Here is a 15,982-nt window from a genome sequence, read left to right as displayed (position 1 = left end):
TTCCCGAGTTAACTTGAATTCAAAATTACATTTTCATGAAAAAGAATGATGTGCCTTGAACCTTACTTGGGATTACTGATTATTCTAATAAGTAATAATAGGAAAAGCGAATTGGTTTATCTCATTCACCAGTTAATAATGTAAAAAGAGTATTATTGTGGTTGTGATGGGTGGAAGATAAATGGAGAGAACTAATTTGGCAGGATTTTGATATAAAAAACTAACCATTTCTACAGGTAAGATTCTCTATTCAAATACAGTTTATGTTAAATTACTGTTATCTTAGAAAAAGAATTAGGGTAGATTAAGCTGTATTTGAGGATGTTAAGATGGTTTCTAAAAATGTATCTTAAAAGAGACTTTACATATTTCTTTTAGTCCTGTTTTAAATTAATGATTGTTTTTGTGTATCATTAAAAAGATTTGTAAAAAATCATTTTTTATTGTGAAAAGGATGTGTATTCTTATAAGCTCTCTTTTTCACCTAAATGACAAATTTAGCTTTAGACCTGAGATAATTCTAAGAATAGATGCCATTTTGTCAAGTAGCAGTTTTTCTCAAATGTAGATACTGGTACTTAGGAAGAAGTAGCTTTGCACATTCAATCTATAAAGTAGTAAGACAAACTAAAATTCACCAGGTAGGTCTCTTCCTGCCTCTGGGATATGTGACAAATAAAATACAAAAGAGACAAATATGAAATCTTATTTTGTGAGTCTTGGAAATGAAGAGAATTTTTTGAGTCTTGGAAATGAAGAGAATGATGCCAAATAAATGAAAGATCAAATCACAAATAAATAAAAGATCAAATAAATGAAAGATCAAATGAGAACACTGTTACCTCACACTTCTCACCTTGCCTACAAGCAAGCCCATAAGCTTCCTTAATCTAATGCCCAGAGCAAGTATCTTGAGGGACACTTCCTTAGAATATTGGGCATGACCTCAAAAGTGATTAAAGATATACGGCAATGCCTGGCAGGATATTAGAGGAGTTTAAGGTAGGAAGGAAAATATATAAAAGAAAGAAAGGGGATTCCATAGAGTTTGACAAATTAGTTAATACAAATGTAGTGTTTGGTGAAATTTTTGGAGCATCTAAAGAAGAAAAGAACTCTAAAAATATATAAATTTATAAAAATATTTAATTGAAGTATAACACAAAGAGTATATAAATCATTAGTATGCAGTGAAATTAATCATCATAAAGAAAATATATCCATATCACATGAACATAATTTTCTCATGCATATGGGAAGTGTAACTGTAATATAGAAAGAGTAATTTCCATGTAAGAAATTGCATGAAATAGCTAGAGCAGTGTCAGTTATAGAATTTCTTTTGTTCTTGGCCTTTGGATCATGGAATCTTTCGATAATCTGGAAATCAACTACATTAGATCACTTAAAAATTTTTCATATTTAAATACACAAGGTTTTGCATTTAATTTCAGTGTCAGAGATCAGTAAGGAAATTCACAAATCTACATATATATATATATATTAAAAAACCTAAATTTAGAGTCATATTTTTATAAACATTTCTTTGCAAAACAAGAAATGCTATTTAGAAAAAAGTGTTCTCATTCTTTTGTAAAGAGAAAAGCACAGTCTTTTTGATATCTTTTAAAACATAAACAGACAGAGTTTGCTTTTCTGGGTAACAGAAATTAAGCCACCAAGGCTGAATTAGTCTTGCCTTTGAGCAGCCTCAGATTAATCTACTAAATCATTTCAAATTCTTTTGCTTTACTCTAGTCCCCAGATGCAACATATTTGGCTCCTCACTTCTCTCCTCTTCTTTTTCTTTTCCCTTCCCTTCCCTTCCCTTCCCTTCCCTTCCCTTCCCTTCCCTTCCCTTCCCTTCCCTTCCCTTCCCTCCTCTCTCTCTCTCTCTCTCTCTCTCTCTCTCTCTCTCTCTCTCTCTCTCTCTCTCATTCTTGAGTTTTTCTCATTTTATCACTGAATAATGCTGTGATAAAACACCAATTTCAGTCGTCAGGATCCACTTGAAGCCAAAACAAATTGCTCTAGCTTAAAAGAAAAACTCTTTGGTTGACTAACAGAAACTTTTAAGACATTTCCCTGTCAAATTGACCTTTAACCATTTAAGCCTTGTTAGTAGATAATACTATTTGATATATGATCTCACTTAACATTGTACCCAGAAAAACTAGGAAAAGATACCATTTTAGACAGCATAAAACTATACATGTATAGGCAATGTTAAAGCAAGATTATAGACAATAGTATAACAAACATGAGAAACGTGGAGGTGTAATGGAAATTAAACGTTTCTGGATCCTCAATGGTTAAAAAATAATATCTTTGCATTTCTCAAAATTGCTAAAAGAAAGGTATATCTTCATCTTTACCTTTGCCCCTGTTCACTCTGAACTTCTGATATTATTAAAAAATAATATCTTTGCATTTCTCCAAATTGCTAAAAGAAAGGTATATCTTCATCTTTACCTTTGCCCTTGTTCACTCTGAACTTCAGTAATTATTCAACTTCCAGCAAGTTATAAGATACCCACAGTAGCAGACATCATCCAGTAAGGCTTTCAGGTGAGTGCTCCTGATGCCACCTCTGGCAATTTCTAGTCTGCCCATTTCTGCTTGCCCATTTCTGGCCTGTCTCACATTGAGACTCTTAGGGTGTGTGTGTGTGTGTGTGTGTGTGTGTGTGTGTGTGTGTGTGTGTGTGTGTGTGATGTGTGGAAGAGGGAGTGTCAGGGAGCAGTGGGAATAAGAAAATCTCTTTCATTCCAGTGTTCTCATAATTTTTCCTACTATTATTATTAGAAAATAACAGTAAATCCTATTGAGGAGTAAGACCATAAGTCTGAGTTGAAATATTGGTTGTAATGCTTTCTAATCTATCATCTGGAATTAAGTACAGCATTTCCGAGCATCAGAAAGTCTCTTTATCCTGAAATATAAAAACCCTACCTTCAAAGCTATTGTAAGAATTAGATAATTGCATATACCATATCTAAAAATGCTAAGCCTCAAAGTCCACAGAACGTAGACTCAATAAGAGTCAGTTCCCTTCCTACTTTCCCTGGCTCTTACAAAACCGTATTTATTCTCCCCCTAGTGGCAGACCTTCCGCACTCATTATTTGCATAAATTTTCATCTCGAACTCTTTTTACTTGCAACAATCTGCCCAAAAGGTCAAAAGATGAGACAGTATTATATCTAAATTAAATACTATGGAAACAAACAAAATACAGACCTTATAGAAATAAAAAGAATACAAATATAAATGGAATACTTCAATTCGCCAGAAAAGAATATAAAAATGAGAAAATAAACAACAAAATTACAGAGAAAGAACACAAGCTGCTTGCCGAGCCTAGATATAATTTGGGTTCTGGTTGTCACAATTACACGTTAAGTAGCGTTATGTTGTTCATGCTTAATTTACTTCTGAGTTGTTTAAAAGGACCAGCTCTGTGTGTTTGTTTTGTGTAGACACATCTGTTGACACTGTCTCCATCTCATAGTTGAACTGCAAAAGATGGTGATGATTACAGATTCAATCATCTGCTTAGAAATAAGACTGTTCTCAAAGAAAAATTAGATTTTATATTGCAAAAATCTCTTCTGTAATTTCAAACATTGTAAACCATGTTATTATAGCCAGATTTGTTTATTTAAATGTACTTTTTTATTTTTTGGTCAGGTTTTACAGTAGACACAGGGTGATTTTTTTGTTCTTATTATATGTAAGGTGAACAGTTTTGTCTATCCATTCACCTATGCTTTTTATTTTTATTTGGCAAACACACCAAAAGCAAAATTTTCAGAATTGCTAGTGAGTACAAATGGATTAAAATTTCCATGTACTTGTACTTAAAAGTTGAATTCTATTAAAGAGAGTAAACGTTTAGCTGAACATATTTTTGAGAGCTAGACTTTTGAAATTTTCATATTGATTAATTGAACTAATGTTTATTAAATACAGCTTTCTTGAAAAAATTCCTAGGAGATAATTAATATTGGACTTAAGAATTAGTTATTTGGTAGCAGCTTTATTCCCATTTTCCTCCTTTTAACTTTGGTTATCTTCATTTGTTGTCTTTTATAGATAAGAAACATTCAGGTCAGCAACATCAATAGGTTTTATCCAAAAAAGAAAAAAAAACAGATGTTATCATCACCTAGTCTATCAGTTTAATTAGAAATATTGAAATGTGCTATATTCCTGTTAAGCTTAAGACCGTGGAAAAAGAGCCTATTTCCCAAGTTCTTCAAATCCTTATATAACTACTACGTCAAGAAATGAATCCTTTTTCACATTTTAATGAGATCAGAGAAGAAGTAAAGTTTTGGCATTTTCATTTTAAAACAGATTATCTACAGTGTTTTAGTAAGGTCTGATCACATTTAACATTGATTTTAATTCTACAGCTCATGGAACTATATTAGAGGCATAAACCGCCCCCCCTCGCCTTTTTTTTTTTTTTTTTTGACAACAAAATAGGCATGCAGTATGTTACAATACCAAGTGGACTGCAATATTACAGGTGGTTAAAAACCAAAAAGTTATTTTCTTTCTTAAGTAATACTACAGGGCAGTGGTCTCCTCCACATGGTTGTCCAGGGACCATGACTAATGCTTTGCTTTCATTTTTAATGCATGACTTCTAAGGTCTCCTGGCCATCACCATTAAAGACAACCAGAAAGGGGGAGAAAGCATTAGACCTGCTAGTGGTATTGCATTTCCACTAGAAATGAGCCAAAACTCAATCCCATGGCCACAGCTTATCTATATATGAGAAAAAGGGAAATATAGGCTACTCATAAGCTTGTACAGAAGAAAAAAGTGGTGAACAGCTAATGTTTAATGCCATAGCCTGAACTCTTGTAATCAAATATCCATTCATATATTTCTTTCCACACATGGAACATGCTGACTCTCCTTTCGAAGAGAAAATTCGCTGTCCTGTCGAGACCAAGACGAATTATACCTTCTTCAACAGGCAATAGTTGAGACTTCTATTCTTGAAGAAGGTTGCTTGATTAGACCTGAGTTGGCTGTCTGGTAGACTTTCCCAGAAGCCCCAGCTCCTCTGGCTCAGGGGCTCTTTGTTGTCCTTTTACTTCTTAGGCATAGCTGAAGAGGGTATTTAGGAGTATGTCTGCTTTTGTGGTTGCTCAGATTTTGCAGTCTGATTCTAAATTACAGAAATTTGGAAGCATGTGTTGGTTTTAAGTCTTAAAAATTTAAAGTTGTTTAAAAACACAACAGTGGTTTTCCTGACTTGACTGGCGGCTTCCTCTAATATCAATAATACTTTCAATCTATTTGCATTCAGTAACTTTCACATATACAAATCACAGAAAAATATTCTTCCCAGACAATTTCCAACTGTGCTTGTTTCACTCTCTCTTCAATGTCCCTATCCTTTAAATTAATGGCAGCTACTCAGCAACATTGAGTTATCTAGAGATAGGTTTAGATGGGAAAATACTCTTCTATGTATAGATTTGTGACTTTTTTTGATATATTTGAAAGATTCGTTTCCTTGAAATTTCGATTGTCAGCTATGTTTTGAATTAGTGAAGCTGTTAAATAGAAAAATTTTGAATGATTTGAATATTATGTAGAAAGTGCTGTTCAAATAGGCAAAGAATTGTGCATTTATATGTGTATACAGAATAATTATTTTATAGATATTTAGATATAAGTGCACATACACAATAATTTTAGGACGTCTGTTGATATTCTCTCTAATTAAAGTTCAATCTTGCTCAGAAGGAATATGTATTTCACCGTATGCACTAATGCACACTTATATGTGAGGCTAGATCCAAGGTGGAGGAGACCATCACATTTCTGTTTAAAATATTATCTAATTCTCTTTTTCTGTCTTAAATTGGAAAACAAGTAATTTAATAGAATGAGACCACCAAAGCTACAGGAGTGATCAAGAACCAATCGGTAAATAAGAAAAGAGTATCAAATAAGTTATTTTTGTTATTATTGTTATTGTTATTATTGCTTTCCTTCTGGGATTATTTTAATGCCTCATACATGTATGTCCTTTGAATGATAAATATTAATCATGGCTAATTAATTTAGTCTTCTGCTGTGTGACTGCATAAGTTTCCAGATGCTATTCCGTTTGATTTTGAAATTTTACTATTAATGGATAACTGTAAAAAATATTAATGAATGCAAACTCCCAAAGATAACTTTAGAATTTAAAAAGTCATGTTCAAAAGTATATACAGTAGTATTTGTTTATGTCTTTTGTCTGAGAGCTTTGGTGTTACTTGCAACTCTAAGACTCTGTGAAATTAAAAATCTAATTTCTTCTCATCTTTTTGTGAAACCAGAGCTAATGATGCTGTTCTTTAAAGTGCTGCCTAATCCATGTTAATAGAGCACAAATTATTATTTAAGCTATAATAATCACAGAGAAATTGATAATGACTTTAATCAGTGTCTACCTTGTTAACTGTAAAGGTTTTACTATAAGAAATTATTTAACAACTGCATTTAACTAGTTATAAAGTTTTACTAGAAATAGAGATTAATAATTCCTATTGTATCTAATGCAGAATATTAAAAATCATTATATTTATGTTAAAACTATGATATTCAGATGTTGATAACTATAGCCAGGTAAAGATTTGGAACTCATAACGTTTCATTTTTCTTCCACATTTTATGTACTTAAATTATTGTATCGACAAAAATATAGTGAAAGAATCTTTGTGACTAATAGAACCAAATATTCAAATACTATCATCTCCAAACAATAAGACACTAAAAAATTTATCTCAATTCTACCAGCTCAAACATTTTAGAATCATCTTTAATTAAATTAATTAAAATAATTAATGAAATTAAAATATTTGGTATTTTACAATAATATACAAAGCTTAAAACTTGAATGCCCTGAGGATAAGCATTTCACTGACAAAACTTCTCCCTTTTGTGTAAGCTCCTGATATTAGACACTTTTAGGAAAATTTATTCTAATAAAGAAAAGTAAATAAGGAGATAAGAAACATTTATTGACCGATTTTTGTCTGCTATACAGTACACCAAGTGCTTTAAGAATGCTATCTGACTTAATGCTTCCAAGTCTATGAAATCAACATTCTTATTTTCATTTTCAAGATGTGACAACTGAAACAAAGAAAGGTTAGTAACTTGCTGAAAAATCTTGCAGCTAGTAAGTGTGAAATTTTAATTTGAAAAGCAAATAAGTTCAAATTTTTCCAACCCAGTAATAATAGAGACAAACAGAAGGTTTTAAAGGACAAGAAGAGAATGAATGCTTAAGAATAGGTTCATTGTCTTCACAAAGTTCTGGTGGGGCAGCGTTGTAGACTCCAGAAATCCAATGACCATTTGTTTATTTTTTCATGTCTTCTTCTGTTTTATGTATAACTCGTTTTTCTGCTTAGAAGCATCCATTAGGAACTAAGAGGAAGTATGTGTTTGTGTGTGTGCATCCACACATGTGCACGTGCTTTTGGCTTATTTGGTGGGGTTCATATAATTACAATATTTACCACCAGCCCAATTAACACCAAGAGTTAACTTCAGTCCTTCTTGATGACTTTGTATTTTGTAACTAGATAAAATCCAATGGGTTGACACAGGCAGATAATATAGAGAGCATTTCAGGCTACAGTAAAGATTATTGATGTTAAGAGTAAAGAGACTGCTGGAGGAATTGCCAAGGAACATTTCACTTCTGTGAAAACTTTCCTGATTTACACAATGAAAAAAAAAATTAAGAAAAAAGAACGTAATGAAAAGAGAAAAGGAAAAGGAGGAAAAAAAGAAATCAAAGGAAAACAAAGAAAAGCAAACTCCTCTAGTCCTGAGGCACTTTTATATTACTAGTGTGACATGGACAAATAGCAATTTTTTCTCTTAATTCTGTTGTTTAAGGAGGTTTCTAACTGAAACTCTAGCTTGTGATAATGGATGAAGTTAGTCAGGAAGCAGTTATATCTATAAAATAACACAAAAGAAAGAGGAGATAATATTACCAAGTTGGAATTAGTGTTTTAAGAGAGAAATGACTTTGTTTTGTATAGTATGAAAGATTGGTAGTGGGAGGACTTCTATGATATTTAGGACTTTGGGGAGATTTGCAAAAGTAGGTGGCTTATAGGGTATTTGTCTCAGTGATATGTGATATAATGTCTTTTGCCACTTTTGCCACTTTTTTGAGAAATCTTAGTAAAGATACAAATTGCTTTTTGGTGCTTCAAATAACTTGATGCTGAAATGGACCTCGAGACAGCCCAGCAGTTATAGCAGCAAATATAGATATTGTATTACAATTAGTTGTACATGTTTCCACTAACAGTGACTTTCTTGATGTCAGATGTGGTGGTGCCTATTTTATCAATCCTTCCTCTTCTATCCTATAGATGACACAATTCCCTCTTACAGGCTCAGGTATAGCCATGCAGAGTCCCCAACTATGACCTTATTCAACAGGAATTTAAAAGACTGCCAAGGGTTTCTTATTACTATGTGAGAGAGCTGCATACAAGCATGCAATCCGTTCTTTATCTAGAATTTGCACTTGCTTATGTAACTCATTATGTCTTCCTCCTTGTGCAGCTAATGACCTTTATTTATGTCAAGGTATTCTTCTAAGGAACTAGTGAAACTCTTAGTTCCTAGTATGTGTGAAACCATAAACTAGGAAACATACATACAATAGCTACCACAAAAGTAGCTATTTTATAAGTAGTATATAAGATTTTAATTAAAACTCATTGAATATACAGATTAAATGACTTCTGGGGTATCTGTTCTATTTTTTAATTCCAAGCTCTCAATTCTTAAAGAAATATATATTACATTAATAACAAAACCATTCTTATTTCAAGTCTGCAGTTAAATTATTAGTTGATATAGTTTATTTTGTGGCAACCACACTAGTTGTTCATCTCTTTTATGGTTGTGTTCTCTGAGTAGTTTTATACAAGTATTCCACTTGATCTAAGAGTCTTGTAACTTTAACATTACTATATAAGTGTGAGGTCTCTCTTTCAGTTTGAGAGGTGAAAGAACAATATTTGGTGTCTAGAAAGAGTAAACAGTTCACTCTAAATACCTAGACAATTAGTCTTTCCAAAATGAGACAGCCATATACGTGCCCATAGCTTGTCATCCTCACTTATCATAGTGGTGAGTACTCTTTCCTTACTTTTGTATAGCACATTATGCCATTCAAAACATACTCTCATTGTTTCTGTCCTTAAGGCCCCAAAAACCCTTGAGATACTAAAGAAAACTTATAAAAATGACTGCCTTTTCCAAGATAAGCAAGTTGTAAAGATCTGCTGTACAACATTGTACTTATTGTTAATAATACTGTACGGTACACTTAAAGTTTATTAAAGATAGATCATGTGCTATGATTTTTTTAACCACAATTTTTAAAATGAGTGACTTATTCAAAATCGTGTATTAGTGATATAGTTAGAATGTAGTACTCTGATTCATAGAAATACATTCCTTCTTTCCCTCCATTCTCCCCTTCTTTATTTCCCTTCCTTACTTCCTTCTTCATTCCTTTCCTCCAAATATATCATTATGCTGACCATATTTCACACTACCATTATGTTTTGTCTTTATTTTACTTTTTTATTTCTAGAATCTACATTAATGTTTATCAATGAAAGAGTCATTACACAGATACACTTCTTTGAGGAATATAACAAAAACATAATTATATAACATTACGTTTAATAAAATAATATTTAATTTTTATTAGATGTTCATCAAGTAGCAATCACTTTTTAGTTTTCTTAACTAACAATTCTATGGGTCTAAGCACCTGTCATTCATAATTTACAGATGAGGACACCTAAGACATTGCATAACCAGTCCACCATTATAAAACTGTACAATAAGGGCAGTTAAGTCCAGGGTCTGAGTTTATAACTACTTTACATATTAAATCTATTATTATTATCATTACTATAATAATACATACACCACATAAGAAAACAAACAATAAACAAAGAAGTATAAAATAATGATCTTTATTCCCATTACAGACCTCCATTTTATCACCACAGGTAAATACTATGAGCTTTCTTTTGTATTATTCCAAAAATTTTTCAGGTAAAAATACACACACGAATAAGCAAACATATAACATTTTATTAAAAGTATGTGCTGAGTAAACCCGTATCTTCTTTTTCTACTTAGAGGTGTATGGTGTGCATATTTTTATACCTTCTATTTAAAATTATGTATGTTTTTGAGACCTCAAAGTCAGTGTATTTTTTAAATCTCCGGATGGACATTTACATTGTTTAAAAAGTTTTGTTCATTTGTGTACTTTTGCAGACTATTTCAGAATAATAACTAAAGTTGAATTACTGGGTGAAACAGCATTTGTGTAAATTTACACATCTTTTAGTATATTTGTATCTGTTTATCTGCCCTCTGACCAACACTGTGTGTTATTAAAATTCTCCATACAAAGCACCTAAAGATTCTGAAAATGTATCACAAAGCTTTTAAATGTGTAGTTGCAAAAGTAAGAAAGTGTCATGTGGGAAATTACCTTCAAACAAAGGTAGCCTCCATGTACGCCAGCAGACAAGCTATCCCAGAGAGCAGGGAACAGAAAGGCTCACAGAAGTTGAATGACGAGTCCACTTAAAGTACACAGCACAAGGAAAGTGTAAGAGATGGACAAATTAACAGACTTCAGATAGGATGCAACTAAATTAAAAGGACACTACTTGATTCTTGGAGTTTTCAATGTTCATATGTTGTCTCTGCTACATCAGCCTTCATCATGGATGCTACGAACACAAAGACAAAAACTGGGAGTTTGAGTGTTTTTTGTAGAGGGCTCATGGGGCCATGATGGGAGTCATCAAATGTTGACTGAATTTTGATTACAAGAATATTGACCGTCTCAAGTATATTTAGTGTGGGTGCATATTTAACACCCCAGGTACCTTATGTATATTTATGTAGTGCCTTGTAAATATTAGGTAGATGTCTGCATTCTTCCAATCTTTCTTATATTCACCCATATATGATCTACTTTATCTTTCTAACATGCATTACAGTTTACTAACTTATCTCTGCTTAACTCATGAGTTATCTCATTCGCTCACTTCCCTTCTTTCATAGCAGTATTGAATATTGTCAAATACAGAAAATTCACTTAATAGTAAAAAAAAAGAAAAATTCCTGGGGACTACATGAAGAAGATGCTGTAAAAACCAAAGAAACAATGGATAAGCAAATATACTCTTATATGTATAATAATAACACATGGAATGGCATTATTTATCACAACAAAATTAAAAAAACATAAATGTGTAACTACAGAACATAGATTAAATAAGCTTTAATCCATAAAATAAAATAACAAAACTTAAGATATATATATATATTTTTAATACATATAATATGTGAAAAATAATACTTTCTGGTTAGCTCCTGTGCAAAGGTAAACCTGCTTATTTTATTTCTTTCTTCAATATTTTAAGAATATGATAAACTTTAAATTAGAAGATTATGTTACAGTTACATTTGTGAGATATTTTGTTATTTGAAGTACAGTAAATTCCAATGCACAATACATTTGCTTTCACGAAACCCGTGATTTTAGTCATGATTTCAATCCTCACAACAAGTTCACATAGGTAGGAAAAAACACTTAAAGTGGGTTGTCTAGTCCAGCTTTCTCACATTCAAATTTATATTCCATATAAGGACAAAACTTTTAAATGGATTTAAATAGTCAATATCATCTTTTTTCTTTAATATTCCTTATTTGTTATGAAAACATAAAATAAGGAATTGTGATAAAGATTAGGCAGTCCTCATATCATCTGCTATTTAAAAACTATTTAAGTATACATTCACCTTTGGGAAGATTTGTACATATATCTAATCTATTGCTATTTATTTTTGTGAACATTTATTTCAAAAAGTAGCATTTTTATGATCCTAATTTCAAATTATAGGTTAAGTTTTATTTCGGTTCAGTAACCTGATATGAACTTGCTGATATGATTTTCTTAAAATTAATGGAAACTTAATATTCTCAAGATCAATAATATCTTTCATTAGAAAAGTAATCTCAGTGCCTGTTAACTTCACTCAATTTCCTATTCTTCCATAAACATTTCCAGGATACTCTAACCAGATGGGCTCATTTTCTCTTTCTCATTCTCTGTAATATTAGTGGTTAATTCTTTCCTACATAGCACTTGGACTATGTTATAACTGTCTCTTAACACATGAAATATTTCTAGTTCATCATGCCGTTTTTGACTTATTGTGGATATAAACATATTAATATTTTAATAAATATTTATATTAAAAATAAATCTTTGATACATGCATTTTTGCCCATAATAACATTGTGAAGTCCACAAGGGTGGAGAATATTAACATGCATAGCCTAAGAACATAGTAAGATTCGAAAAACATTCATTGAAATTTCAGAATTACTCAAGTGGAGAATAATACCTTGTGTAAAGTAGGTACAGAAAGTTTAAGTCGACCCTGATCACCTAGCTCTCTGGTAGGAAATGATCATCTTGTAGAACAGTGCTTGATATCAAAATGCCTCACTCTTTCCTCTGCATTTTTTGATGTTATTTAGGGGGATCTTCAACATGGACTATACCTTCTTGGAAACTGAGCAAATCTTAATAAAGGGATAGATAAATTGGCACTGTATGTACAGAAGCATTGGAAATTATCATATAAAAATACTTCAATTATTAAAACATCTCACAGCATAACTGTAACATATTCTAATTTAATGCCTATCTGCTTCTTATTTTTTTGATTCACTTTAGAAGTCATGATTTGATGAAGAAGTAAGATATTGAGTCATTCTTATTCTTTTATTCTTTCTTATAATTCAATGAAGACAAGCAAACTTCTGATATTAGTTTGGTGTCTTCTACAGGTGTTCCTATTAGGAAGATAATTCCTTGAGTAATTGAATGTTACTATATTTTTCAGTCTACATTTTTACCTTACCTTGTCACCTTAGTGTATTCATGTCTTATGAGTTTGATTAGTGTGAATATAACTATTCTGAAATATGAACACTACCAGGCAAAGCAATAAAATTGAGATAATGTTTATAAATGAAGAGTAGATCCTGAAAGAGAATATACCTTGTAAAATACTGCATAAAAAAAAAAGAAAAAAAAAAAAGGCCACAGGTCTCTCTTAGGTTTGGCTGATTTTCAACAACATCAGGGATGAAACATGCTCATTTTCTTCCACATCCAGCGGCTTTGTTACTTTCATAACAATGACATTTCTATTCACTGAAATACTCAGCCATGTAAGACATACAACTTAAGAGATTTCATATTAGCTATTGTTATTCTTCTTTTACAGCAAGAGTAATCCCTTGCATGTTTTAAATTTTATTTAAAATTTACTTTTTCATCTGTGTGTTTATTTTCCCTCATGTCATAATTAATTTGATAGCCGTGTGTGTGTGTGTGTGTGTGTGTGTGTGTGTTAGAGAAAGAGAGAATTTGTATGTGGGTAACTTATTTTTTTTAAAGTCTTCCCAGTAAAATCGGCAAGATTTTGCTTTTTTTCTTCCCACGTTTGACAGATATAAACACGAAGATAAGAATCATGATAAGCTGTTGAATAGTTTATCTGTTTGTAGTTTAGCTTCAAATATATGACTCTAAAATTCCAAATAGATACATCACTCAGTGTAGTTCAGATAATTGATTCATAAGTCAGCTACATCAGGCAGGTTTTGATGGTATCTTTATAAATAGGCCGGAGCTTTCAAATGCCTGATGGTATCTCTCATGCTGACATGAAAGGCATTTAGAGGTTGGAATATGTTACCAGTACAACGTGTATTCTAAATACTGTTCATGAGGCCTATTAACTTCCTACAGTACAAATAACAAAATATCACTGAATGTAATATATTGAATGATAATACAAGAAATGCTTTTATAATTGCGTTTTAAAGAAGCAATGTAAGATATTGGCTTTCATATTAGATGTTTAGAAATAAAAACACGAGCAATTTTAATATACTTAAGACAAAAATAATAATAATAAAATAAGAGGATTAAAAAAATTCAGAGGCATATCTACCAGTACATACTGCTAAGATGGGTTCTCATCTATTTGTGAGTCAAACTGAGCACTGCCTTTACAACATGCACTCACTCAGTCTGTCTTCATAATTTCAAATACATGCACACACATCTTTTATCCTAAGAATTAGGAGTTTGCATAGTAAGATATCTATCAAACAACTATTAACATACAAGGTTCTGGGCTAGAAGTAATATCTTAAGGAAATGTATTTGGTAATTATAACCAGGTCCCCTATACGCTTTGTGAATTTCTTTCTACTTTCTAATTTCTACAATTACTAAGGCCTCACATTCTACACCACACATCATTATCCCCTGCATGCTGTTCTATGCTGAGTTCCAGGTCAGTCCTCACATAAAAAGAGGGTTTTTTCACTAATAGATTTGAAATACTTCTTTCTAGGTTCCATCCCTTCACTTTCCTCTGTACAACAAAAATATGTACTCAACCTCTGTAAACCTAGAAGATATCTATATCCATTAGAAGGAAATCGGAATATATCACCTCAAAATATACCACTTTGTCATATTGATTATTTTGAATTCAAGGCACTTCAGAAACAGTAGGTGAAAGAAGGACACTCTGACCCTCCCTTTTCTTCCAAAAGTTTTCTCAGCAAAATATATCAAAAAGCCCACAACAAGAAACACACTGGGGAGGAGCCGCTGGAGTGCCCCAAATGTGGGAAGTGTTACTTTCAGAGGGAGGACTTTTTGGAGCATGAAGTCAGAAATTGTAGAAACCACTGGGAACAGGTCTCCACGTGCTTCAAGTGTGCCAGCAGACCTTCTGCTAGAGGATCGTGCACATGGTGCCTCACACCTGGAAGATGCCCTACAAGTGTTCTTCCTGCTCCCAGGACTTCATGAGAAAGAAAGGTTTGCTGAGCCACAGAATCAAGCTGCACGGAGGCCGCAGACCCCAGACCTGTCCCACCAGTGCCAAAGAGTTCTCTCCCGATTGAAACTTGCTGTGCCAGGCTTTCATGCATGTAGGGAGAAGCTGAGAAGTTGTCTGTGTGCAAGCTGTTTTGGGCACCAGGCGTTAAGCCAAAATGGCCTTGAAGATGCAGGTTGAAGCTAAGCGCAGCAATGAGAGGGCTGTGTGAGTTCTGTAGCCACAGCTTTACCCAAAGGCCCATCTCAACATGCATGTGAGCACACACATGGGAGAGAAGCCCATCCAGGGCCACCTCTGTGGCAAAACCTCTGCAGTTAAACCAGCCTGGACAAGCACAAGCCACACCCAAACTGGCAAGAAGCCCTTCTGCAGTGAGCTCTGCAAACAGCACTTCATGGAGAAAGGGCTCCTGCTGAGGCACTTGGCCAGCCATCACTAGGAGGGCCAGTCCCATTTCTGTCAGATCTGGGGGAAGACCTTCACAGCGATGGAGCAGCCACGTGTGCTCTTCAGACTGAGCAAGGGGTGAGGAAGTTCGAGTGAGGAAGAGGTGAGGGTGGCTATGAGTTCACCTGGCAGGCCCACCTGTGGAGGCACGCAGAGATCCATCACTGGGTGGAGCACCACCCCACAGGCAGTATAGGCTCTGGAACCTGGTCACTGGGACCAGAAGATGATGCTGGTGGTGATGGTGCTCCAGCTACCTGCCAGGTATCAGGCGGGCTTGGCCAAGGTTATTGTAAAGTACCTGGCCGGACACCGTCTGCGTCAGAGAGCGTCGCGAGCCTCAGGGGTCATACAGCCTTGCTTATCATTACAGCTGTCATCCCTGAGGACTGTGACACTTAGCCCACTCTGCTCACCACAGCCCACTTGGCCCCACCTCCCAATAAACAACATGACTTTGGACTCAGGAAAAAAAAAAAAAATGCGTCTCTCTTGAAGCTTCACT

The 15,982-nt window shown here is 33.5% G+C and overlaps 1 pseudogene; it reads left to right on the top strand.

The window, feature by feature from the left end:
- The first annotated feature begins 972 nt into the window (after nt 1–972).
- Nucleotides 973–15,879, top strand: LOC118613600 (annotated as a pseudogene).
- Nucleotides 15,880–15,982: the final 103 nt, after the last annotated feature.

This window comes from Rousettus aegyptiacus, unplaced genomic scaffold (genome assembly GCF_014176215.1).
Source record: "Rousettus aegyptiacus isolate mRouAeg1 unplaced genomic scaffold, mRouAeg1.p scaffold_m13_p_2, whole genome shotgun sequence".
NCBI classification, from domain to species: domain Eukaryota; kingdom Metazoa; phylum Chordata; class Mammalia; order Chiroptera; family Pteropodidae; genus Rousettus; species Rousettus aegyptiacus.
The sequence above is the reverse complement of the archived record's forward strand: the minus strand, read 5'-3'. Positions and strand labels throughout refer to the sequence as shown.